Raw genomic sequence first — 26,924 nt, 5'->3', positions numbered from 1 at the left:
CTGTAAACAAATGATTTCCTGTGTGCAGCATCGGAACACAAGCACCTAAACACTGTGCTACTGAGAAACACAGCGAGGGTCGCGCAGAGCTGCTGAACGTACTCAGCGTGATGTGAACTCATTTGACACTTGATTCAACGTAAAAAGACGTTTGTTTTTATTTAAAAAGCTGCACACACTAGTGTGTAATTTTGTCCCCAAAACACTTTTTGTTTTTTGGTTGTTGAAAATCCTCTTCACGTCCCAATAACAATCAATAAGCACTACCAATCATTTCATTCAGACCAAACACATTGATTCACTGGTGTCCCTGTCAATAACGGACCTGCCTATCTGTGCAGTTCATCGTAATGTTCGGTGTTTTCTTACGGGTTATTCAGACATGATGTAGTGTCAATGAAGCTGTGCTCACAGTGCTAAAGAGGATTTCAACAAATAACATGAGAGGGTGTTTCAAAAACTAATTAGGGAGTAAAGCTTTAAAGGTTAATCAAACACGTTGAGGTTACAGGCCTTTTTTGGCACATTTTTTTGCCATGCTGTCACTGTCAGGTGTATTTATTTCCTGCAAAAACACTGACGTAAAGTAAAAGAGCTCAAGATTACAACGTTTTCTCTGCAAGTGCATGGAACCAAAGAGGGAATCGTAACTGCATTTATCAAGGTCCTGCTGAATCATCCACATTAGAGACAATGATGCTCTGCTTTGTAATTATTGGGAACCACTGATCTTTTCTTACACGTTCGCCTTTCCTGTGGGATATTTTGCTTTTCGACACAAAATCTCAAGCCTCGCTCTTCACAGAATGTGATTGAAGGGCATAAAACAATGTCAAAACTGTAGCAACGGCACAATTTGTTTGCTGAGGTGTGCGCGCGTGTAGGTGAGGGGAGAGAAGCTGGAGCCCCGCCACACCCAATCACAAGCTCCCGAGCTGATAAGTGTTGGTTTTTGATGCACAACTGAAATGTAAGCAGCTGGTCTCATCTCCGGCCCAGCGGTGGGATTCACAACACTCCGTTCCCCCCGCAGCAAACTGTGGTCCACATCACTCTGGGGACTGTACCAGATGCCCGACCAATTTAAGGGCCGCTTTGAAAACACTCTGACAACAGTGGAACAGAATCATAACCTGCCCAACATGATGCTATGAGCTGATGGAGCGATAATTAAAACAAACACGTGAACAATTCCATCCACTGCTCGCACAAAGAGAGTCTGACTGTGACTGTAGTTTTGTTTTTATTATGAAAGGAGACTAAACAAATAGACAGAGATAGATAGATAGATAGATAGATAGTTAGATAGATAGATAGATAGATAGATAGATAGATAGAGAGAGAGAGAGATAGATAGATAGATAGATAGATAAATGGACGGATAGATAGATAGATAGACAGAAAGATAGATAGATAGATAGATAGATAGATAGAGCGATAGATAGATAGACAGATAGATAGATAGATGGACAGATAGAGAGGTAGATAGATAGATAGATAGATAGATAGACAGATAGATAGATGGACAGACAGATAGATAGATAGATAGATAGATAGATAGATAGATAGATAGATAGATAGATAGATAGACAGATAGATAGATGGACAGACAGATAGATAGATAGATGGACAGACAGATAGATAGATAGATAGATAGATAGATAGACAGATAGACAGATAGATAGATGGACAGACAGATAGATAGATAGATGGACAGACAGATAGATAGATAGATAGATAGATAGATAGATAGACAGATAGACAGATAGATAGATGGACAGACAGATAGATAGATAGATGGACAGACAGATAGATAGATAGATAGATAGATAGATAGACAGATAGATGGATAGATAGATGGATGGATGGACAGATAGATAGATGGTTAGCTGGATAGATAGATAGCTAGATAGATAGATAGATAGATAGATAGATAGATAGATAGATAGATAGACAGATAGATGGTTAGATAGATAGATGGATAGATAGATGGACGGATGGACAGATGGACAGATAGATAGATGGTTAGCTGGATAGATAGATAGCTAGATAGATAGATAGATAGATAGATAGACAGGCAGACAGACAGATAGACAGACAGACAGATAGATAGACAGTTAGATAGATAGACTGAACAGACTGATAAATAAAAAGAAACAGTGATGGCCTGGCATCTCAGTGAGTGAGAGAGTGGGTGAATGAATGAATGAGAGAAAGAGTGATGTACATTATAGCTCAGTGTTAACCAAAGGACATGTGGATGAAAACCTTTTTTTCTTTTTTTTTTTACAAATGTGTCCCAGCCTTCTTCTGCTCTAATCCTATCCATCCTTTACGTCTTCTCTCATCTGTTCCTCATTCGCTCTCTCTCTCTCTCTCTCTCTCTCTCTGTCAAAAAAAAGAAAAAGAAATCTCTCGGAGGTAATTTATTTATTCAGCGCAAACAGCGGACACAGCTGAGAGCTTGCGTATCTCTCAAAGAATGAACGGGTGAGCGAGCACGGACCGGTGCGAGCGACTAATTACCATAATAAGGTGCACAAGTTCGCCAGCGAGTCCGGCACGTTTTTATTCCTCTGTATGTGTGAGCGCGGAGCCAGTCAGAGCTGCCGCAGCGGGGAGGGAACACACACACACACACACACACACGGACAGAGACAGGAGCTGGCAGCACATGATCACACAGGCTCTCCATTCACTCATCCACTGGAGCATTCGTGCTGCCTTCAACATATGGGAATACAACAAGGCGAGGTCGTGCTCGCACCTGACTGTGGAGGACGCACGAGGAGCCGCCGAACCCGAAAAAGGGCGACCGAATCTGGGGAAGTGTGCATGAAAGGAGAGCGCGGCAGCCGAAGCACCATCCGGTAGGTGATGAGCCTTGATTGATATGCGCGGACTGCCAATGCGCTTTTCATCAACCGATCAGGCATGTAAAAAAAATAAATGATCAACAAATCACCTCATTGGTGTTTTATCGCGCGTTGTAGCCCAACAAGTATTTTTTTATTTACTGTCTGTGTCTGTGGCACGGTTCAAGAAACAATTGGGTCTGTGTCTGTGAAACAATACAATCGACTCGGTGCCAAATGCCAAAAACCACTTGATTGAGGATGCGGGTTTCAGTGAAGAGCTGTTATATAAGGCTGTGGTTCCGAAAGGCCCACTAGTGTGGATATAAAACCAAACAAAGGAGAAAACATTAGAAAGATACAGGATTAGGGAAGTGTTGGCGCAGGTCTGCATGCATTTTATATATATATATATATATATATATATATATATATAAAAAAAGAGGGAAATGGAGAAATAAAAAAGAACAGCAGCAAAGCATCTAAGTTAACAATTGAATTGATTTGTTTGCACTGTGCACGTATTTAATTAAAACGCAGGAGTCTAATGGCTGAGGATGAAAAACATTTTCCAGTAAAAAAAAAAAAAATACATAATAGCTTTAAAAATTCTGAATGTAGGCCCTAGTCCACCATTCAGGATTTGTGTGTGAAGATTCTGGGCTGAAGTTGGTCAGGTGAGTTGGAGATAACCCTCATACCCAAACCCCACCCCCACCACCACCAGCACCAGCACCAGCTTACATTCATTGACTCATCTGGAGAGAATGACTGCATATATTTTCCTGCGGCAGGGCCTCCTGCCATGTATGCCCATTAAAATGCCATTAATTGGTAAAACAGCTGAAATCAACACAGCACGCCATGAATCTAAACACCTTAAAATGGAAATGTGTTGTGGTTCAGAGCCTCACACCGACCGCACTCACTACTCAGCCAGTAAGCAAAGAGTCGGATTCAAAACGCTCCTGCATCGTGTTACGTTTCCTTATTTGTCACGTTCCATATAAGTGTACCATAAGGGGATAGTTCAGGGTGTTTTGAAGCGTGATTGTATGAGGTATTGACACGTTGTCATCACAAAGTTTGCCGCTATCCCTTCTGTGAGCCAAACACTTGGCAGAATTAGGGGGACAGAATTAGAACGAGGTTTTAGCCACTTTACAATAGATTAATCCAATACAATTCACACCTGCTTAAGTCTATGATATCTTAAGAATACGTTCGCCACTCACCGCTAAACATTCTTTTCCAATTCCAAACTGAACACCTTCCTGCTCCAAATTCCACAGAGAAAATATTTAGTTATTTATATTTTTGAGCTTAGTGAGGGGGGGGCACAGGAAGTTGCTGGTGTACCACAGCCTTGTTTCATAAGATTGTGCCAAATAAGGGATTTTAACTCCTTTTAACACCGGCCGTATCGCAGACAACACGTCTGTGCAGATGCACTTTGCATTGCTGTAACTATGCAAAATTCCAAATTCCAATTTTCTGAGAAAGCTGAGAAGTTGCAAGTCAAAGACAACATGTGGTTATTACGGTAGTTTCACTCACGCTGTTGCAAGAAGCCGGCGAATCATTGTCTTTGTCAACAGAGAAGAGAGAGTTGGGAAAAAACGCCTATTTTTGGACATTGAGACAAATACTCAATACACATTTTGTTCTATAGTGTTCAAATTCAACATATAACACACACAATGTGAGTGTTTCTTCTCCATAAAACCTTTTGTTTTTCATAATTTGAAATTGTTCATACATTATTTTTAACATGCAGTAAATTGCACATAACCAGATATTGAAAGTTATTCTGGATAAATGGGCCAAAGCACTTCCTCACAGGATAATTTAAAGTAGTTAAAATGAGCCAAAAAAAAAAGTCCAGACGGACATTTTGAGGCTTCAGTGTTAAACACTGAAGTCGCAATTCTTTTAACTTACTGATGGAGATGGCAGTAGATTAATAATTCCTGTGTGCTGTGATGTAAAATTGCAGATTTTCTCTCAAACTTCAGTTCCCAGCCTGAAAAGGCCAACTATAACAGTGAGAGAAAGCAGCAAACATATTTTTAAGATATCATAGATATTATAGACTAGTGCAGACATACAGTATCTGTTTATTTCCTTCAGTCCCTGCTGGCAGCCATGTTAATCGTGAGAGCGGGTGTCCAGCTATCGGACAGATTTATGGAAACTCTATCCTAAATGATCAGTGTTTTAAGATAGCAGCTTTTTGGAGATCCAAGAACATAATCTAATTTATGTGATAGTTCCACATGTTACTTATCAGGACGACGCTTCATACCGGTGCACTTACCAGAGGCGAAACAAATCGGCGACATGTGACTCATGAATTAGGAACTGCAGAGGATTGAGACGTGCCTGCTGTAATAACTTCATCTAACCTGTGCCGACGGCACACAGGCGATAGACAAACAGATGGCACTTCATCTTTTGCAAGTTGGAAGAGACATTTCTTGGATGGGCTTCCCTCTGAGTTGCTGGCACCAAAGCCTGCTTTTGGCAGTAATGAGGGAGGCCATGGTCAACGGCCTGATTACACCGCTTTGTCTCCTGACTTAGCCACACCTTTCGAAAGGAAGCAGTGGAAATAGTCCAGTTTCACTGGAGCCGTGGTGCTGATGCTGCAGCACGTTGCTTAATTGATTTGCCCGGCTTCAGGATACATCACTAGGTAACCAACAAACACAAAAGGCTGGGTTCGGATGACCAACTACATTCAAATCCAGTTTAAATCTGATTAGTTATGGATCAGATTTGACAGTTCACATTCATAACTACGGGTTGCTGTCATCTGAATGCAACATTTCAAACTCGCGTGTGTGTGCACAAATATCTTTTTTGCACGCATCATCAACAACAACAACAAAGGAAAACCTCATATTTGTGGTTTAGGGAAATTTAGCAATAAAAGCTATTGCGTCAAATGTGTGGGTGAGATTTAGCTCTGGAGGACAACACTTTCCTTTACTGTGGTTTGATTTTGCTGTGCTGCAGATCGATGACATCAATGTTGAGCGCACGTGTATTGGTCGTCACTGAATACAGCGGCAGGGGTTGTGACACCAAATACCAGACTCCTCTGTAAAACATTGAGATCTTAGACGTTTCCTTGCTAAATGTTGGAGATTAATGCAAGTTTTGGGGATTTTTAAGTCTTTTTAATTGATCTACAGTTTAGCATTGTTAGGTTTGATTCTTGTGTCGGACGTCGCGTTCATGACCTCTTCCTGTTGCAGCACTCTGACAAATCAGTGGCCGGCAGTCTGACGACGTCACGCGTAGTGTTGGTTCAGCTCGCTTGGAGCCTCGCCAGAGCAGGCATTTGAAAAAAGTACCAGGTAGCGTGCCGAGTCGAGTCGCCCTTGGACCATGTGGTGGAAAAACGAATGTGAAGACTGACAACTGAGTCAGCGGATGTGTTCGTTACTTTGTCATGTATGTTGAAGAAGGATTCTTGGCGTATTTAGTGACAAGTTGCAACCCTAATGCTGATATGACCGTGATCCAGTTGCATGGCCACATATTGGACATACTGTATATCCTTTGTACGACCACATACTGAAGTGACACAAATCTGATTTGATGGAATTGACGAATGGATTTCTGCGTCCACACAAACCTGAAAACATTGCATCCTACTGACAAAAAACCTTCTGCATCTCCAGAATAACAACACAAATAAATATAGGGAGTATGTTTGCATATCATGGTCTCTGTCTTGGTTTTGATCCTGTAGTTGAAGTTGAAACCCAGACTAGCACATGAAGGGCTATGATTTGTTTGTCTCCTTTTGAATTGCCCGTCAGTGGTTGGACGTCAGACCTGTTAGTTTTCTAAATGTTTCAGTTGTTAACAGCATAGCCAGGTACAGATAGAGCTATGATCTATCCGAGCAGCATTGCTAATGACTTTATTGCATTAAAGAGAAGCATTTAAAATCCGGATATTGTATCGGAAGATTAATGCCTTTCGTGAGGAGCTTTGTAATGAGCAGGATAATGTATAGGCAGTCATTTGTTGTTGCCTTTCACCTTGGGGCTTACTTTCAGTAATGACCAGCTTGCTGTAAGTGTGCTACACTTGGCAACCTGTAGCAGATCACAGGCTGTGGTTGTTGCTGCTGGGTGATAAGCCAGTACCACATCATTAGTGCTCACTCCAGTCGCCCGTAAATGCAAGGTAATATTTCTCACTGACTCATTTGACTCATTGACATTATTGACATTTGACTAATGTCCATATAATTTTGTCCTGATCTTTGACTAATTCGTTTCAGCCCATCAAATTACCTGATGTTATTTATTTATTTATTTATTTATTTATTTTTTTTATATGCAGAAATCATTCAAAAGAGGTAGAAATAAAGTTTGTTATATGGAGCAAAGAAAACAAAAAATATTCACATTCAACAAATTAGAGAAACTAATTAAATTATTTTTAAAAAACACTCAAACCAATTTAATAGATCAAAATATTTGACGAATAATTTAGTGCTCGAGTAATTGTTTCTGCCCTAAAATGAACATAAACTATTTGGATTAATTTGTTTCTGTGTTTTTTTTTTTTTTTTTTTAGCTTCTTAATTGTGAATGCGTTCATTAAAACGTAATCATTTTTGGTTTCACACAAAACAAGACTCATTTCAAGGTTTGGGAATCACCAATCAACATTTTTCAACATTTTTCAGAAATTTCATCAACTAATTGATTAATGGAGAAAATAATCATCAGATTAATTGATGGTGAAAAGAAGTAGTTGCAGCCCTGACATGGTGCATGAAAGATTCCACATGGACAACGGGCAAGCTCAAAGATCCGATGGCCACAGATCTGCTGTGTCACTGCCTCCTTTATTCCTGAGACGTCACGTCATGCTGCAAAACAACCTGCCACTATCAGATAGAAATGATGCAGCTTCAGTCCAAACCACACTGACTGCCCTCGGCTGCAGTACTTCTTACTTGTGCCGGGAGTCGGTGAACTTTCTGTCTATAAAACACAACAGCAAAGCTATTATATTCATGACAGCTCAGTCATTATAGGAATGACACCCCTTGCACTACACATTGTTGCCATTACAGCTGCAAAAAAAAAAAAAAAGAGGCTGGTTTGCTGTGTTTTCCTGGTGTAGGTGGAAACCTGTCAGAACAGAATGGAGGTGGACTGGAACAGGATTAAAACATCTCATTACAATGATCCTGAATAATGTGATGGAAAGCACCTATAGTCGCTGTTGACTGATTGCTGGGTGCGAGTGCACAGCAGTATCACTCACTGTTATTTCCAATGCCACAGTGGTAAATACCACATTAAGGAAATGAACGAGCGCTATTTATTCTTCAAGCCATGAGCTTTTATGACATACAGGCCACCGCGAGCTTTGTTGTTGGCCTTGTTGACGCAAAATTATGATTTTTACGTCTGTTAAAGTCTCGAACCTTTGGCATTGTGAATGGAATGACGTGAAGTGTTACTCATAGCATGAATTAGTGTTCGACTCCTGCCATTGCTTACGTGTAAAGAGAGGTCACGTTGAATACTTGAACACTTAAACAGTAAAATGTTCACTTATTTTAAACTTGCATACATTTCTTCCAGTATTTTGTAAGACAATGAGAAATACTCATATACGACCATTATAGCAGTGCTAAAACAAATGTGATGGTGGCCAGAGACTGTTGCATAGAACTGTAGGCATTCGGTTTGTCATCAGAGCTTTCAGTGGATATACTGTGTACAGTGTTTTCAGGAATAACATTTTTATGTAAGCCACTTTCTGTTTGTAGCAGCAGGGACAGACACGCTGGCACCTTCTCTTCTCCATAGTGTCGGTGATGGGAGGGATTTCTGGAGCCAGTGTGGCCTTTGGTGTTGGTGTCCTTGCTCCCGGCCTGAGCTGAGCTGGACAAACTCCATCTTTGTCCGTAGCCACGAGTTAATTAGTCGTACATTTGCAGGGTAAACAGCACGTTGAGCTACTGCTGACAAAACTGAGGTGCATTGGATCAGTGTGTTATCTTCAGCTGGCAAAGAGACTGTGGAGAGTAGGGCTGAACAATGTGTCCCCTTTTTTTTCCTGCTACATATTGCAATGGCGATTATATTTGTGTTATAATACGAGTTTTAGTGGAGTATTTTTCCAATATGTGTGTTACGTTTTTCTAATTTACATAGAGGATTGAATAATTGATTTGCAGCCTTTGCGATTGACTAATTTGATTTAAAAAAAAAAAACAACAGAAAAAAAAAACTACACAAATCATTCAACCCCACAATGAAAGTGACAGGACATGTTGTTTCTCTACCTCCTTTTTAGCCCAATCTCTACTGACAACATCCATAATGTGTTTTAAATTCCTGGACGTGGAAATAACCACACTGCATCATCTCATTTGTGTTCCATTTTGAGCACCATTAGAGTGTTTTATTGGAGACGAGTTGGCAGTGCCATCTCTGGTGGATTTATCCAGACATTTGTTGTAAACTTCCTGCAGTGCTGTGAAGCAGACGCCTCAGTTTTATGAGTGCTGTTTGTCTGTCAGACTGGGAATGGCAATGTTGCTGCGCGGAAACCAACCCAAATCCTTCCAAAGCAAATAAAGCAAATGGACTGAACACCGTTTCCAGTTGCTCCTTAATTGCCGCTGATTGCTTTGATGTTGATTTGGAAATATGCTATGATTGACATTCACTGCATAGCAGGATTGGTCAAAATTATAACTTAAACACGATCATGTTGTGCAGCAGTTAAAGTCATCCTCTCTTGGCACTATTCCTGCATCCTGCTCTGTAATTGGATGTTGGGTGAACGGCCTCTAAAACATAGTTTTATGCATGTCCTTTTATAAAATGCAGAAATACAATGTAGTCGAGCAGAGGCTGAAAAAAACAGTAATCGCTAAAGAATATAACGCCATGTTCAGACTACGTGGGAAATTTATTTCTCAAATTGGTTCTTTTCAGGCACTTCAACACGTTTTAAGACCTTTTTAATACCTCTTAGAATGAGATTTAAGGCCAGCTGCATTTCCAACTGCACTCACAGTTTGAAGGACACAATGGAGGATTCGTGTCCTCTACTGTCAGTAGATGTCCCGATCCAGTCCATCGTCCAACCACAGACAATACCATCTCTCACAACTGTTTCAGCAGCAGTGATGGTGTCAGTCATGCTGTTGGTTTCATCCTGTGTTTCTGCTGTGTGTAGCTGGCCATTCTCAACTCGGACTTAGTCTAACGTTAACTACTGTATGTATTTTAGTGTTCTAAGGTGAATTTTAAGGGCTTTTTTCCAGATATTTCAAGGGCATTTTGCCCCCGGGCCCTCACTAATTTCTGACCCTGGTTTGAACTTCGATGAATAATGCAGAAATCTGATTTTCATTGCATTTCAAACCACTTCCCAGAGTCAGATTTGGAAAGAAAAAGAATATTTTTTTTGTTTTCTGTCCAAAACAAATCTCAATAAAATGTAGAAAATCAGATTCTGTATTATTTCAGACCAGATTTATTTCAGGTAGCATTATTTCAATTCAAATGGGGTCGGCTGTTGCCTCAGCCCGTTGCAAAGAGTGATGTGGCGTTGACGCAGGTCCGTGCTTTGATGGTTCCACTCGCATTAGACTCCCGTTGTTGTTTTTCAGCCTATAGCCAATCAAAACGTGTGTGTGTGAAGGAGTAGTGGAGCTGATCTGACAAGTCCGTGGGTGTACATCTGACGAAACATCTGAGAAGCGCCCGTTTTCTAGCCTCCTGTCTCTCCAACAGCCAGTACAGTGCGGAGACGTCGAGCCAAACAGATTATGAGCTTTTGTCAATATGCAAAAGAAGACTTGAGGTTCAAGCTCGCCGTCTATAAATGTGAATCTATAAGCCGGCGCAGGTGCAAAGATGAGAGACTGACAATTTCGTGATATTACTCAAAAAGAGCAGGCAGGAACTGCATTTCCTCCCCTGCTATGCCTCAGTGTGTGCAGTGCATATCTTCCCCCTGATTACATCAGCCCTGATGCTGATACAACCATTTACTGTGGTTTGAGGATAAAGAAATATAGCCTCCTGCATTAATTTTGTCTGTTTGAGTGCATTGCGTTATCAGCCATCTTGACAGAAATGAACCCACATTATGCCGCGGCCTTTTCAAAACAGAGTGCTGGTTCAGCGCTGTTGAGTAACAGACCTCCTTCAGCGTCGACGTGCATGCAGAGTGACCTTTTTTTTTTTTTTTTTTTCTCCACAGATGAAAGCTCTGTGCAGATAAAAGCCCTGTGAGCATGTGAGGGTCATCACTGCATTGCCATTGTTCCAATATTTGGCTTTACTTCTAAAAGTGGTATCCTGGAGTCTCTAAATTGAATGTTGAATAATAATAGTTGTGGGAACAGACATCAATAGCTCGAAGCTGCCTGTGAGAGTGTACTGAGCTGGGGAAAAAAAATAAAAATCCCAATTTGTCTTTGCTGCTTTTACCACAGGCAGAGTTACACTTCTTTTGTTCATCACTTACTTGGTGGTTGCACATTTGTTGAACTTTGCCCTTTACCTTCATTTATCTGCTGCAAATTATACTCACTTTTCTTTACGAGTGAACAGTTTTAAGAGACAAATGTCTTCTCAAACTTTCGATGTAGCCCTAAATATTTCTTGTGTGTGTGTTTTCACCAGTTAATGCTGTATTCCTGGTTGAAAGGTCGAGTCTTTGTCACATTTGTGGTGAACGCCCCCCCTGGGATGGAGGTTTTAACTGACAGCATACCCACTAAGGCTCAGTCCTAATGTCCCCCTTAAACCCTTAAGCCCTGGATCCTCATGGACTTTAATGAAGTCATCTGCTAAGTGCCTGAGTGCCGGGGGCTGCACGAGCTCCACATTATATTAATAGGAATGAGCTTTATGTGCCATATTACTTCACCAAAAAAAAAGTGGCATCATTTGGCAACATTGGGACCTTTTTGATTTGATGTTTCCTTTAGACTTAAAGATACAATACGTAACATTTCCGCGTTAATATCGAATATCTTCCAATACTCTTTAAATCCACAGAAATCCATGTTTTCATTCAAGGAAGTGACCATGTCAGTTTGGTTGCCAGTAAATGACTTCATGCACTTTACCGTCCGTGCTATAACTTTCAGGGCAAACTCCCTTGAGTCGCATTGATAGATTTTCATCAGCTGTGGTGCTGGACAACAGTTCCCATGATCCCACGCTGCTTCCTGTTGACATCTAACTCGACCTTGTCCTTTTGTTTACACTTTGCAGTCGACACTGTAATGTATATGTAACAAAATAATCTTGATAACCTTGCGATCATCCCATTGGAAATGTTTTCGAGCCTTTTTAAGCTGAATTGCTGTATCAAGTAATTGTAAATTATAACATGGAAATCGAGAAAATATCATAGCATAATAATCCTGTAGCTATTTAAAGTTGTTTTGTGATAATTGTTATTTGTATGTATTATTTTAAAAATAAGACATTGAAAACAACCGAGAGCTAAAAAAAAAATAAAAGGCTAAGCAGCTGGCAGCTGATGGTGGCTAACCTTTTATTATGGCGAGGGTTCTAAATGAGACATGAAGGGAGCGTCTTGAGGCCCAGTGCTATTGACATTTGTAGACACTAAAGTGTTTAAATCCAGCTGATGTCCATGAACGTGTCCTCTAATGATTTACTGATCCCCCCCCCCCCGTGTACTGCGTAAATCACATACATCAGTGTCCAGTGAAAAGTCTACGTTTGTTTTATTAGTAACGGAGTCGTGTCTGACATTTTGTTGACACATTATACACTCATTTTCAAATATTGTTAGAATCAGTCAAGATTCAGAGACCTGCCTGGCTGTAAACTGGTGTCTTGGCCGAAGCAATTAAATATTAATGTTCCCCATGAGGTGGAATATGAGCAAGTAGTATCTGCACGTGTGCTGCACGCTTGTGTAACATGAAAGGCTTTGAGAAATCTTTTAATCTCTACCGCTGTGGAGAAAAGAATATTTCATATTAAATCAAATGTACAATACGTGCTGATATTCAGTGTTTTCAACCAAAAAAACCCTCTTGCTCTCATGCTGCTGACAATTTTACTGTCGGGGAAACTAAGCCACAAATTGTCTGTGTGCAGCGCTGTGAGGGTACTGAAGGTTGATTGATTGTCGTGAAGTCAGAGAGAGACGTCATTACATTTGACTTTTTTTTTTGTAATATCTGTGCGGCAGGCTCCATTAATGACTCACACCAGTCGTCATTTATGTGATCCAAGCTTTTCTTGTAAACAGGCTCCTCCCTTTTCTGCTGTTGAGCAGTAAAGGTAGTTAGCTGGTGAAAGCAGCTCAAATGATTATTTTATATTAGCAATTGTTCTCCATTAATCAATCAGTTGTTTGTCTTATCTTATTTAATTTAAATGGTGACAAATATCAATTGGCGTGTTCCAGTTCCAAACATCCTCAAATGTATTCTTTTGCTATTATGTTTTGTATTTTCACCATTTGGTTGCAGTTTAAGCACTTAGTGTATGAACACGGCATTTTCACACGCATTCAAACACACACCTTAACAATGCATTCGTAGTGAGGACACTCATAGACATAAATCATAATCAATCAATCAATCGATCCCCTAGCCCTGACCCTAACCTCAACCATCACAACTAAATGCCTAACCCTAAACGTCGTTCTCCATTACTTCAGTATCTCCTCAACGTGGGCGGGGTCGCCATAGCGCGGATGCACGAAACTGCGGTGACATGGTTTTATACGTGACGCAAACACAAAAACTAGTGACAAGCAAAACAGTTTGGTGTACTCAAACGGTAGAATTGGTTCATCAAAATGATTTGTTCAGTACTTCCTGCTTGACCGGCGCGCAGACTGAGTCCGACACCGTCACTGAACTGAAATATGGCTGAAGAGGTTGTGATTCGGCTCACAAATTGCCAGCTTTCGTCTAAATACACCAGCCTCCTCTGTCAAATATTGAGATTTTAGAAATGTCCTTGCTAAATGTCAGAGGTTGTTGAAGTTACAGGGTTTTGAAAATCTCGTTGAACTGATCTACAGTTCAGCGTTGTTCGATATGGTTCTTGTGTTGGACGTCGCACTCGTGGCTCTTCCAGTGACGCCACTCTTCCAATCAGTAGCCGGCAGTCTACCGGCCACCAGGTACTATCGCTAATGGAAAAGCAAAATAAAAAAAATGAGTAGGACTGTATAATGGAAAAGCACAGATTTTTTGGTCCTCACCCATAAAAAGAACATCTGCTAGAGATCTGCAATGTTTCTTCAAGATCATTTGAGTGAATACGGCATGCCTCATGGATATAAAATGATTCCTACGTAGTGGCACAGGAAACAATCAGGAGATTGTTCAAAAATATTGGATCCCCAGGGGGTGCAATTAAGACGCCAGAATATGAAAGCGAATTGCAAACCGCTTCCGTTGAATGTGTTCAGGAGCGAAAAATAAAACTAAATCCCGTAACAAAAGATCCTTTTTAAATATTATGTTAGGTGAATCTTTGGGAAAATAGTGGCTTTATTTCGGCTGAGTAGCAAATCAAAGGCAGTAGTCTCGGAGCAGGTGCAGTCACTCCACGGATAAAGCACATTGACAGTTTTTGTATCGTTAAAGCGTTTGAGGAGTAAGGACTTGGAGTTGAGCCATATTTTAAACTTGTCGATTCTTTTCTAAGGTCAATACTGCTCAGGTTTGGGTTCCTTGGTAACAATGGACACGACAGCTAGCCCCTGAATCGATTGGTTAAAAAACGTTTGTTTTTTTACGACGCATGTGAACACACTCCAGAATCCATTAAGTTACTGTTCATACAGCAGTGGATTGTGTTTGCGTTTGAGTGTTTTGCTAAATGTTGCACCTAGAAGAAACCACCAACATTCATCCATTTGGATTTTCACTGTGTGTTTTTAATCAGCTTTTTTTTTTTTTCCCGGTGTGATCATTCGGGGAAAAACTAATTGTAATCCCAAAAAGAGATTCCTTTTTTTCCTTTTTTTTTTTTGTTCATTTTTCACCATATGAGGAGCTTCACTATGTGCAGAGGAGATTTATTTTTCCTCCTATTCAGTCCTAATTAGTTCGAGGAGACCTCTAATGAATACTGCAACAAGCGACTGTGGGTAAACCTGTTCTCTGCACACAAAGCAGAATCAACGTATGCATAAAATAGACTTCCACGTTGTGTAAGGTCATTTCAAACCCCGGGGAGCTCTCATTTGGCCTAATGAATTAAGAATTGCTGCGTTATGGTGCATTAACGAAAAATTTCCATCAGCATGAGAAATGGTTTGTGGAGTTTTTCTCCGTATCACGCTCACCATCTCTCCTTCTCTCCCCCCCCCCCCCCCCTCGGTATTGTTTCTCTCGATTGCCCTCTCTTCTTTTCAGCTGCCACATTTCTTTTTTGTAATCATCGGAGAGACAAATGAGAAACAAGTGAGAGAGAAAGAAAGCCTTTGGGCTTGTCCTCACATCATCACTCCCATTACTCCCCTCCTCCTCCTCCTCCTCCTCCTCCTCTCTCTATCCTCCATCTTTCTGTCTTCCTGAGTGACAGCTGGCAGCCAGTAGGGTACATTGGGCCATGCCAACTCGAGTGCAGATTTTTGCCAACTGACTTGAGAAAAGACACATTTGAACGTGACTGACTCGTGCGTGCAGTCTCCTATGGCTGCTGGCTGTGTTTTTTCCTTCTTTCCTCAAACACAACACATGCAGCACACATGACACTCCCTACTGCCCACTGAGCTCTGTGGTCGTCAAATCACGCAACCGTACGCTCGCACGCGGCCTGCGAATGAATCTCACCGGGATGAGCTTGGAAGCCGAGGCCACACAGGCAGCGAGCCGCCGTGAAGTCAAGACGGTGAAGGGTTAGCAGTTAGCGTGTGGGGAATTAAGTAGGAAAGGAATGTTAAATTTAGATTATTTTGTTGCACTAAAACAACCTGACATCCATTCCCAATATTTTACCATGTTCGCCTACTTCTGAAGCCACTTGCTTGTTTTTCTGTTCCAGCTGGAGCAGTAATTATAGTCCTCTTTGTTGCTCCTGTGGCTTTTTTTCCTCCCTTTATCTCTCTCTCCTGAGAGCAGCGAGCGGTGCTTTGCCTTTAAATTTGGGAGCTTTGCAGCACACAGCAAAAGGAAGACATTTCCAGTAATGACTCTGCAATATGCAAACATCACCTTATATTTTACACACGGCGTGCGCTGTCCCCTCCTCCCTCTCCTGTACAAAAACACATTTGGACGTTTAGAAATGTCTCGCCTTATGCTACACGCGCCACAGCTGAGCTGATGCATGAAGGAGCTGTTTGTAAGAAATGTATTGTTTTAAGTCAAATACAATGGCCACGTGTCATGAAGATTAAGGAAAAATCTCATTGTGATACCGGCTTCACATAAAAATAGTACAGCCAGTTTATTCACAATTAAAATTTTCATTTAAAGCAGAATTATGCAGGAGTTTTTACCCTAATTTAGCAGCTTTGTAGATAGTGTGATGTTAAATGGCTTTAGTTTGGGGGCTGTATCCACTCCTCCCACTCGACCGTCTGTTAGCAGAAAACCAGCCTTGCAAGACCAGGGCCACTGACCCGGAGTCCTCAGAATCAGGAGGTCTCGCAAAGTCCTGGGTCTCGCGAGTAACACAAATTGCTTCACGACACTACACACACACACAAATACACACACACACACACACACCCTAGCCAGGTATGGGCTATAAGATCAAGGCAGCGCTAGTGTTCATCATGACTGAGCCAGCGAAAAAGGAGCAGAGAAAAGGAAGACAAAAGGGCTTGAGGGGCCACACACACACACACACACACACACACACACACACAGACAAGTAAACATTGGAATGCCTTCTTTGGAATGGGCGAGAATTGAAAAACACAGGAGCATGCCAAGCGGTTGTCGACCGGCATGGACCTGGCTCCATTGTGTTCGACTGCTTCATTGAAAACAAATGCACATGGCCAGGAGAGGGGAATGGAGGGTGGGAGCGTCAGCGGTGAGTTTTTAGTCAGGATAGAACTGGTAGACGATGGATGGATGGATGTTTGCGGGGGTGTCTTAAAAATAAGTAGGGAAAAAAAGACGAAAACTCCCCCGAGCAGACTTTGCAAATTATGTTCATGTCTTGGTTTGTTCCACCGTCCACCAAATAATGCAGAGTTTGACACTTGCGTTGCTTCTACACAGCGAGCTGCAGCCGTGGGTCAGAATTGCAGAATGTTACCAAAACTAAAAAGGCCTCAGTGTTGATAGTAAGTTTTATTTATATATATATATATATATATATATATATATATATATGGGGTTTATGGCTGAGACGTGGTGTTGAAAAACAGGTGGAGCAGCTACCAAGATTATTCTTTTATTCTTTATCAAATATTTTGTTTTCATGAATACTCCAGTTTTTTTCCCCCTTTTCATTTCTCTACCCTAAATGGAAAGTGACATTTAGGTCAAGGTCTCTCATTGATGCAGACCGAGTAGCAGCACAGCAAAATCCAAGATCGGGCGAGTGCTTTGTGGAGGCAAGATTGGTGATTTCTGCTATAATATTTGGTGGTACAAGGGTCACTGATTGCAAAGAGAAAATGACAAGATGTAAGAAATACAAATACACACACTGTATATCTGTGTGTAATCTGGGATTATTGTAGCATGAAGCGGTTCATGCAAACATTGGGGGGGGGGGGTGGAATCAGACAAAACACAAGGCTCAGACTTGAACCCTGAGGGATAAAATGAGGCAGGTCGGTGATGAAAAATGAAAAAAGAGGTTTGTTGTTTTGTTTTGAAGAAAAAGTCGCCTAGAAACACGAAGCCATTCATGGACATTTCTACATGACTGATATTTGTGTGTATGTTGTTAATAGCTGTTGCGTGAGCATAGTAACTCTGACATGAGCTGAGAGAGACATGAACGACTAAGGATTGGACGACATGCGCTATCGCACAGTGGGATATTAAGCACTTGCATCGAGTTCATAGTGGTGAATTTCTATAATCATGACAATTGGGAATGAATGAAATTTGACTTGAAAATGCTGTCCATCTTGCCAATGTACAGTGAGGGGTTTATTATGAAGTGTCACAAGGGGGTGCCTGCAAATTTTGAGCCCATCCCGGATTTGTAATGATCTCATTTAAGATTCTCTTCACCTTCTTAAAAATGTTCATAAAAAAATAAGGGCTCCAATGTTTATTTTCGTCATCAATTATGTTGTTTGGTCCATAAACTTTCAGAAAGTGTTGATCAGTGTTTTCCAAACCTGGAAATGATGATGTTCTTTCTCAAAAAATGATTCAGTTTAATGATTTCTTTCTTACATGGAGCAAAGAAACCAGAATATATTCACATTTACGAAGCTGAAAGTTTGAACATGCTCAAACCGTCTTTTGATTGATTATCAAAATAGTTGACAATTCATTTAGTGATCGATTAATTAGTTGCAGCCTGAAAAAAAAAAAAAGAAAAATCTATAGTAACCTACTATGGTCACACCTACTGTACATGCAATTTAAAGTGTCCAATTAACCTCTGCATGTTTTTGGACATATGGGAGGAAACCGGAGAACCCGGAGGAGAACCCCCACACAGACACACACACACACACACACACACACACACACGGGGAGAACAACATGATATCCTAAATTGTAATCGTTTTGGTCAGAATAATCGCAACACAGCATTTTCAAATTGTCCCATGCCTGCAAATGAGAGGCGTCTGCGTCGTGCTGGAGATGTGACAAACTGCTCAATGACACGCGAAGGGAGATTGGAGTTGTTCGATGGCACAGGACGGATATGAGATCTGCAAATGTTCATCAGGAAATTAATCCACAAATATTTTGACGGCTGATGAATGGGTAACTGTTCAGGCTTTTCAAATGTGATTATTTGTATTTTTTTTTTGATGACGGAAAGCTGAGTATCTTCATTGTCAGACAAAATCAGTCAAGGGCTGCACCAATTAATTAATAATTTGCTAAATTAACTTTTTTATAATCAATTCATTGGTTTGAATGTTTTTTTAATCGATTTTTCAGCTTGCATGTTAATATTTACAAAGAAATCATTATATCTGATCCAATGTTGGTTTGTGGACTAAACAGAAACGTCATCATTGTGAGGTTTGAAAACCAACATTTTTCAACATTTTCATTTTGTTTTACCAAGTGATTATTCGATTAATTGAGAAAAAATAATCAACACCTTAATAAACATATGAGCTATAACATTATCTTATTCAGTAAAGTGAAATACTACACTAGTATACTAGTACTAAAATAGCATATTTTAGTATAAAGAAGTCCATTGTCATTTCTAGTTATCTGTGTACAGATGCCATCCATTTATTCCATTTTGTAGCAGCTCGAGCTTCTGTAACAGCCCGAATGCAGCCTGGGATTTTATTCCGACAATATAAGAATTGAGATGGTGTGTACTCCGACCAGAGCGACGCATTCCGTACTCGCACTGATTGTTCACGCTGGCCCTTTATAGTCATTTAAGTCACGCTTAGGTTTCAGCGGTCACTGGGACTCCTTTTTTTACGAGACCACTGATCAATCAGTCCCGTAATTCAATCCCTCAGTCAATCATGTTTGAATGAATAATTCACAAACCATCACAGAAGGCTGGAGTGAAACGGCTCACGGGGAAGGCGCCGCCCTTAAACTGCAAGGAGACCTGAATGGAATCAATCCAACATGAAACCAGATACAAACAAAAAATGTACGAAATGAGTTGTGTTCAGACACGAACAGAGAACTCCAGTAGGACACTGATCGAATCCAAAAGCATGTATGTGATCATCATGTGAAAAATGGCCGATTACAGTTAAAGTGTCTCAGTTTTCTAAAGCACCAGGAGTAAACGTGACTCATCATGATGACCTTTAGCTCTATATTTGCACTGACCATGTCGTTTCCTCAACTGGAGACACTCCACTCCTCCTGCCATGGCTCTACTATGGACGGATGATTTGAAGGACAAAGATGTTCATTTTCCCCCAAACTCCCAATTTTCATCCACGACAGTTGTCCGGTGCAGTCTCCTAACAGTCTCACTGTTTGTACAACATTTTTAGCCTTTTATGTTGTATTTTATTTGCCGATTGTTGACACCGTCTGATCCAGGCCGAAGACGACCAATTACAGTACATAAATATTTACAATTGAGATATCATTTTTTATGTTGCACACTGGATGGTAGGGCTGCACGCATAACCTCTCTAAATAACCTGAATTGCAATATGACTCAGAAGACAATTATTTGATTACAAATTATTTTTGACATAATATTATTATAATAATTTATTGTGAACTGAATTTTCTGTTGTGAAAATGATCATTTGGACTGTCTAAATCATCATCATCGGATTTCTTTGACCCTATTTTGCAGCTTTACTTTGTGGATGCATTAATGGGAAACACAATAGGAATTTTGTATAAGCAACATTAGTTTTTCTAAGCACATTACTACAACAACTTTGCCTGTTGGAACGCATTAACTTCACATACGTTTTGCATACAATTATTTCCTGTGCACAGCTGTATTTTCCCTGTGATTTTATTGCCTCCAATTCTTGTGATTGTGTGCAGTCAGCTAAGATAATTGCTGTGTTATGAAAAGAAGAAGAAGAAGAAGAACAAAACCGTTGTATCTGTGTGAGTCCAGACCATGAAGGCAATCTGAAGCTGTTCTACCACCTACACTGGGTCAGATTTCAGCAACACATCAGCCACTCGCAGTCTGGACGCCCTGGTCAGAGCGCAGTAACCGGCAGCACACACAGATGGGGCCCAGATGGACAGGTTTACTCAGTCTGATTTCCTTTCCCTCTTCCTGCCACCGAGCTCTCCTCCTCTCCCTGTGCTCCAGGCTTTGTGCCTTGTGAAATCAAGTGTGATGATCAATTGCGCTGAAAATTTTCTGGGATGGTTTAAAATGGCGTTCTCGAAAAGCCCAGAATTGCCTCCTGAATTTTGACTGCCCTTTATGGAACCGCCGTAAGCAGTTGGTTGTTAATACCGTGTTTAATATTACAGAAGAGGCCTGTTGCATATACACATACAGTACAATAGGTTTTATAATGTATGAGCTTTTTGGAAAATTGCATCACACAATTTCATACAAGTGTCTGGTTTGTTTTAAACCCGTAAATCATGAGCTTTTGACCCATCTGTGAGACCGTCGCTTGTATTTTTACAGAGTCACTTATCAGTCACATGGATCATTTCCAGGAACGCACCCCTTTCTTAGAACAAAAGAAATGAATTGTTGGGTATAAAGAAATGCCAGGAAAACATAAAATGCCCTGACATTGAAGTTATTGGCTTTGTGACGATGGAGGGAGTTTATGGCAGTAAGCGTTTCTGCAGCTCACAGGAGACAAAGGAAGCTAATCTCACTTGGAATGGTAAAATATGCTATATAGCTAATGAAGTATTATACTGTGGTCAATGAGGTAGAGGCACTGCAGAGCGCCTACGCAGTGTGTGTGTGTGTCTGTGTGTGTGTTGTGTTAGTGGGGGTTTGTTTTTCAGGAGGTTGCAGGGATAGTGCTGCTGCCATCAAGCAGCAAAGTCTTTCAAGGGAGAGTGAGCAGAGAGAGAGAGAGAGAGAGAGACCCATTAAGAAAAAGAAGGGAAATAATCCAAGAAAAAGCATATCAGGGCTTTTTTTTTGCCACACTACACTATGACAAATTTCACATGGATGTTTCTTCAAATTACCATTGGTGATATCCAGAAAAAAAAAACTGGGTGTGACCCCGCCTTTCGCCCGATGTCAGCTGAGATTGGCACAGCACCGCCCCCCGCGGCCCTCACGTGGAGGATAAAGCGGTAGACGATGGATGGATCCAGGAAAGCAAAGAAGTAGGACATTGCGCCCACACACTCCGGCCCAATCACAGACGAGATTCACCAGTGCGCCACGCGTTCGTGACGTCGGCTTCTCGGTGCCGTAATTCCTTGAATAACTGCCAGATATTGAACGTTAAAGTCATCTTGGAAAACCGGGGCAGAAGCACTCACACCATCGAAATAAATCCAGACGGCCTGACTATCATGATGTTCATAAGAGTTTTTTTTGTTGAAGTGTGGTTGTTCTTGGAGTCAGCAGCACTGATGTCTGAGACACCAATGCTCACTCTTATTGCATACGTGGCTGCCAGTGGAGACACAAGGAAAAACAGATTTTAGTCACTTAACTAAGGGCTCACCAAATAGAATTTAAGTCTGTGATGTCTTGGGGGTATGTTTGCCCCTTAATCTCCACGTATTACAGCCTTTTTAAACTGGATACTGAAGTCTTTGCTGCTTTGTAAAACACTCTCTCTGTCTCTCTCAAAAGTCCATCGGGACCACGACTTCCTTCACAAGCAAGTTTCAATGCGTTATTTTGTGACTTCAGAGTTTGAACTCCTGTGTTTTGTTTACTCTGACCCAAACTTCCTAACTGAGGCAGCAGCAGTAGACTATAGGAACTTCTGTGTGTCCACAAGCTAGAAAAACACAAACAGTTCCCAGTCAGAAAAGGCTGTCACATATTACATCTTAATAGGTTAGGTTTTATCAGCAAATTGTAAATAAGGACAATAAGGTGCAATTATGGGATTGTTCAGCTGGTAAAGCTGGCACCACACACTTATTTTAACCCTTATGATTAAGCCTTTAACACCTAAGCCATTAAAAAAAAAAAAAACATCTGGACTTTTGCTTAGTTTACCCATAAAAGGGCTCGAAAAGTTCCTGTGAGTAAATGTTTTAGGCCATTTCTCCAGAATTAATATAATTGACTGCATGTTAAAAGAGTGTATTAACAGTTTTAATGAAGAAAAACTAAATTACATTACATAAAAAAACATTGCACTTGTACATGAACAAGAGAGTTTGGATGTTAAATGTGAAATTTGAACAGCATAGCATATATTTGTAATAAATCTTTTTCTCTCAATGTGCAAAAATAGGCCAAGAAAATGGAAACCGTAATAACAACAGGTGAAACATCTCAGCTTTCAGAAACCGTTGCAATATTATGATAGCACAAACCAATTCGGAAATTACAGTAATGCAAAGTGTGCTTGCCCAAACCCCTGTGCTGGTGATACGCTCGGTGTTAAAGGGTTTTAAAGGCTAAACATCCTAAAAATCTTAAAAAAAATACATATAATCAACAAGATTGTTAACCATCAGAATTTAAAAATGAAAGAGAAAAAGCCCGATATAGAAAAATCGATATAGAAATGTATACATAACAATGGTTATGGGGAAAATGGAAGGAATACTTCAACAAAAACAAAAAAGTCTGTAGCAAAGACAACATACAGTTGTGTAAATTGGGCGATGTGTTGATCGACGGTACTCAAAGGTGAAATTAGTAGCACTAAACACAAAGACATTTAAATCATTTAGATTTTAGACATTTTAAAAACCCTTCTAGACTCCGTGTAAAACTGAGTTTAATGACTGATCCACGAGCAGGAACTGCTCCTATTTTTAGACTTAGACATCAATAAATAAGACGCGCTCAAATCCAACAAAGACTGCACCACTGAACACAAAGACATGAATATCTGTACCGATATTTCAATTACAGCACTGTGTGTGTGTGTGTGTGTGTGTGTGTGTGTGTGTGTGTGTGTGTGTGTGTGTGTGTGTGTGTGTGTGTGTGTGTATATATATACTGTATAGATATGTTTAACATTACATAATGTTAATAATCTAATCAGGATACATGTGTACTTTAGTTCTGGGAACAACACAATGGAGTTAATAACTATATTTCTCTCAGCAAGACAGCAAATGTCATCAGGCCCTAAAAAGATGGCTCATGACCGATGGAGAGCTTTTTATAAAGCCCTCTCAGAAGCCTAATGATGGTGTAATGGTTGGGATTAAAAATAAAAAAAGAAGAAGGTTGACCTGTCAGGAGGCCCCAAAGAGCCAAATGTGGAAATAAGTCACTGTAGCTGTAGTTTGGTGTTTTCCACGCTGGGGGTGTGCTGATCATTTTAAAGCTGCAGTTGTTCTTTTGTTGTGTGTCTTCGTGAAACGTTATTTGTCTGCTGCGTCCTTCATCTGAAAAGTGGCTCTGTCGAGCAATTCTTTAATTAGCACGGCTGACAAAGGCTTGTTTTAAAGCGCTGTGTGTGTTTCAAGCATCCCATTTTGTTGTACAGTGTTTGTGCGATGATAATAAAGATCTTCTTTTCCAGGTCTGTTCAATTACAGACTTAGTTGGGGCCACATTTTCAGACCAAGAAAATTTAGCTGGGCCACACATTTTTAAAGACACATTAATCAGGTAAAAACTGTACCTGAACAGAATCTGAGGCACGAGCAATAATATTTTCTCCTTTGAAATCAAAAATGTGGTGTTCATATCTGTCCTTCGCATACCTCGAGAGTGCATAAAACAAAAAACCCCAAAAGAAAACGTTTTCTCTTTTCAAGTTAAAATGAAATGTTTTATATTTGACGCAGGTGCAATTCAAAGTGCATAAAATCAAAGGGGTGCACAGTATTAGCAAAATATACAGCATGTCATACTCTCCGAGGCTTGAGGAAGTTGAGTATTTTTATGTTATGCCTAACAACCACACTGATTTCAAAGTGCGTTCAACAGAAAACAAAAGAACTATCACAGGCTACGTAGAGTGTTGCATTCATGGACAGTGCTGCTGTAGGAATTTTTGTTCATTTCCTCAGTCTTTCTAGCAGGGTCACCATCTTGCTCTTGGGCTGCATGTGGCCCACGGCCCACCATTTGAATCGACTGGCTCTATTCCATTGTATTACTATCACTATCCGACCCGACTGAGGGAGCATCTGTGTGTATACAGTGGCACCGCAGTGTTGGGTATAAGAATGATTTTATTCTATTTAAAAAAAAAAAAACAGGCTGAATTTGAGCTGTAGAATTCACTTCTGAAACTTTTCATTGGCACTTTTTTGTGTGCGCAGTCGTCTCACTTTACTTGCACATTGTTGCTGTTGCCCTCGTCTGTCACACTGTAGTCAGTGCAAATCTTAGTGAAGACCAGAACTCCAAAATAGCAGTATCTTCTTTTTTTTTCTGTCTTTTGTTAATCTTGACGATCAGATCCATGTGAGGATATCCCAAGTCAAGGGCATTTTCATAATAAGGATGGAGGAGGCTTGGAACTGTTCTTTTTTTTTTTTCCCCTGCTGTCCTCCATTTGTCAGATCCTGCTGTATCATTCTAGCCTTCACTCTTACTGCCTATTACCTCTTGTACAGATAGTATGGCAGCCCATGGGACATGTCAACATGCAGGACCCATTAAATTATTAGACCTCGTTTATTATTAACTCTGTTGCATACGCAATTGGCCGCAGCCTTTTAATATTCATGCAGCATGACAGTGCCAGCCGATGCAAACAGGACCAAGCGGGAGATACACGTGCAGGAAAAAGAAAATCTACTCCGTTTGACATTTTACCTCTTCAATAATTAGTGAGTTACAGGTCAGCATTAGGCTACAGTGCATTTCTATAGAGAGACGGTGTGAATGCACACAGGGTGTTCTCTTTAGAACGGTCAGAAGATAAAGGCTTAGTGCTCGTGCTGCAGCCCGGTCAGATTGACACGGCTGGCCAGATCAGCTTGGGCTATTTCTGTCTTTTCTGGTCCAAGTTTGCTGCAGGCAGGAGGTGTTGCAATACTGTCTGCTCGGCTGAGAGGTCGAGTCGGAGCGAGCCGTCCCACACATGGAGGAAATGTTGGAACGGAAGGTGAAAGTGCTCATTAGTGACGTCAATGACCGGCCGTCGGTTCCTCCGCTGTAATTAGGAGCTTAAGTGATTGGAAATGTATTAATTAAATATCCATGAATGTCGGTTTCATTTCCTCTTGCGTGTCATTTCTCAGCGTAATTTCACGTTCGCAGGCAAATTGGATCTTTTGCAGGCAGACTGTCTGCACTGTTGGGGTGGCTGGTGGCGCGTTACAGCTGCAGCGCTGATCTGCTGCATGTCATGTACATGCGTGTGCAGGTGTGGAGCTTCGGCTATATTTTCCCTACGCTTTGCCTTCGACAGACACACAAAACATACTTTTAAATCCTCTATCCTCTGTACTCTACTTCTAAATACCAGGACAGTTCAGTATGAAGTCACCGATCCACTGGTGCTGCACATAATATTGCAGAGTCAGACTGTGAGAGGGTAAAAAAAAAAAAGGAAATCAGAACTGAAACGCTAGAGTGCTTTTACTTTGAAGCAGGAACAGGACGTGCTCGCTTTGTGACATTTGTGGCAGACCCCGAAACTGTGAAGAAAGTTTATTTCACTATATTTTTTTGCTGAGACGTGCACTGCTTGCAGTACAAGTAGGTGAGAGGTTTTTTCCCGAAAGGAGACGCATGTTCTCAGTCAGTGTGAATGGTCTCAGGAGTTGAGACCTGTGGGCTGGTCCAGTACACAGTACGCAGTCCTGGTACTGCGTTTAGGTTAGGGTTAATTCATTATTATGTTCCTGAATAATTCTATCTCAGGGAATACTACGCGGCATTCACCCGTTCTCGCGAGAGTCTAGTGTTTGTTTCTTCAAGTTATTTTTATTGTCAAGAGGAACAATGTCTATTAGAAGTGAAAATGTTAGTTAAAGGTGACATCGAATGCTTGTATCGCACATATATGTTAGTTATGGAGGTCTACTTACATATATTAACTTGTTTTCATGATTAAAAACCTCCTAATCGCTGCAAACGAGCCGATCAAAATATCTCCTCACTGACGTTCTCGTCAGCCGCGCTGTTTCAGACCAAAATCACACCCCCAGAATGTGGACTGTGTTGTGATTGGCCAGCCAACGAGAGCTTTCCCACTGTCCTGTGATTGGCCAGGTACCTGGAAGTGACGTAATTGGTAGGCCAGCTCTCAGATACACAGCTCCCCCTCTGGCACGGTGGATGCTCTGCATCTCAGCAGCTACAACGAGAGTAGTTCTTCTTCTTCTGCGGTTGAATGTACGCAACC

The 26,924-nt window shown here is 40.9% G+C and overlaps 1 protein-coding gene across 1 annotated transcript in view; it reads left to right on the top strand.

Annotated features, from left to right (window-relative positions):
* The first annotated feature begins 2,482 nt into the window (after window positions 1–2,482).
* The window catches only part of flrt1a (fibronectin leucine rich transmembrane protein 1a), a 58,574-nt gene continuing 34,132 nt past the window's right edge, over window positions 2,483–26,924 (top strand). Inside the window, exon 1 of the mRNA XM_058628214.1 lies at window positions 2,483–2,870. The gene's annotated coding sequence lies outside the window, so the exon portion shown is untranslated. The remainder of the gene's footprint in view (window positions 2,871–26,924) is intronic.

Source organism: Solea solea, chromosome 4 (genome assembly GCF_958295425.1).
Source record: "Solea solea chromosome 4, fSolSol10.1, whole genome shotgun sequence".
NCBI classification, from domain to species: Eukaryota; Metazoa; Chordata; class Actinopteri; order Pleuronectiformes; family Soleidae; genus Solea; species Solea solea.
Note: the sequence above shows the minus strand (reverse complement) of the source record. Positions and strands in the feature narration are given on the sequence as shown.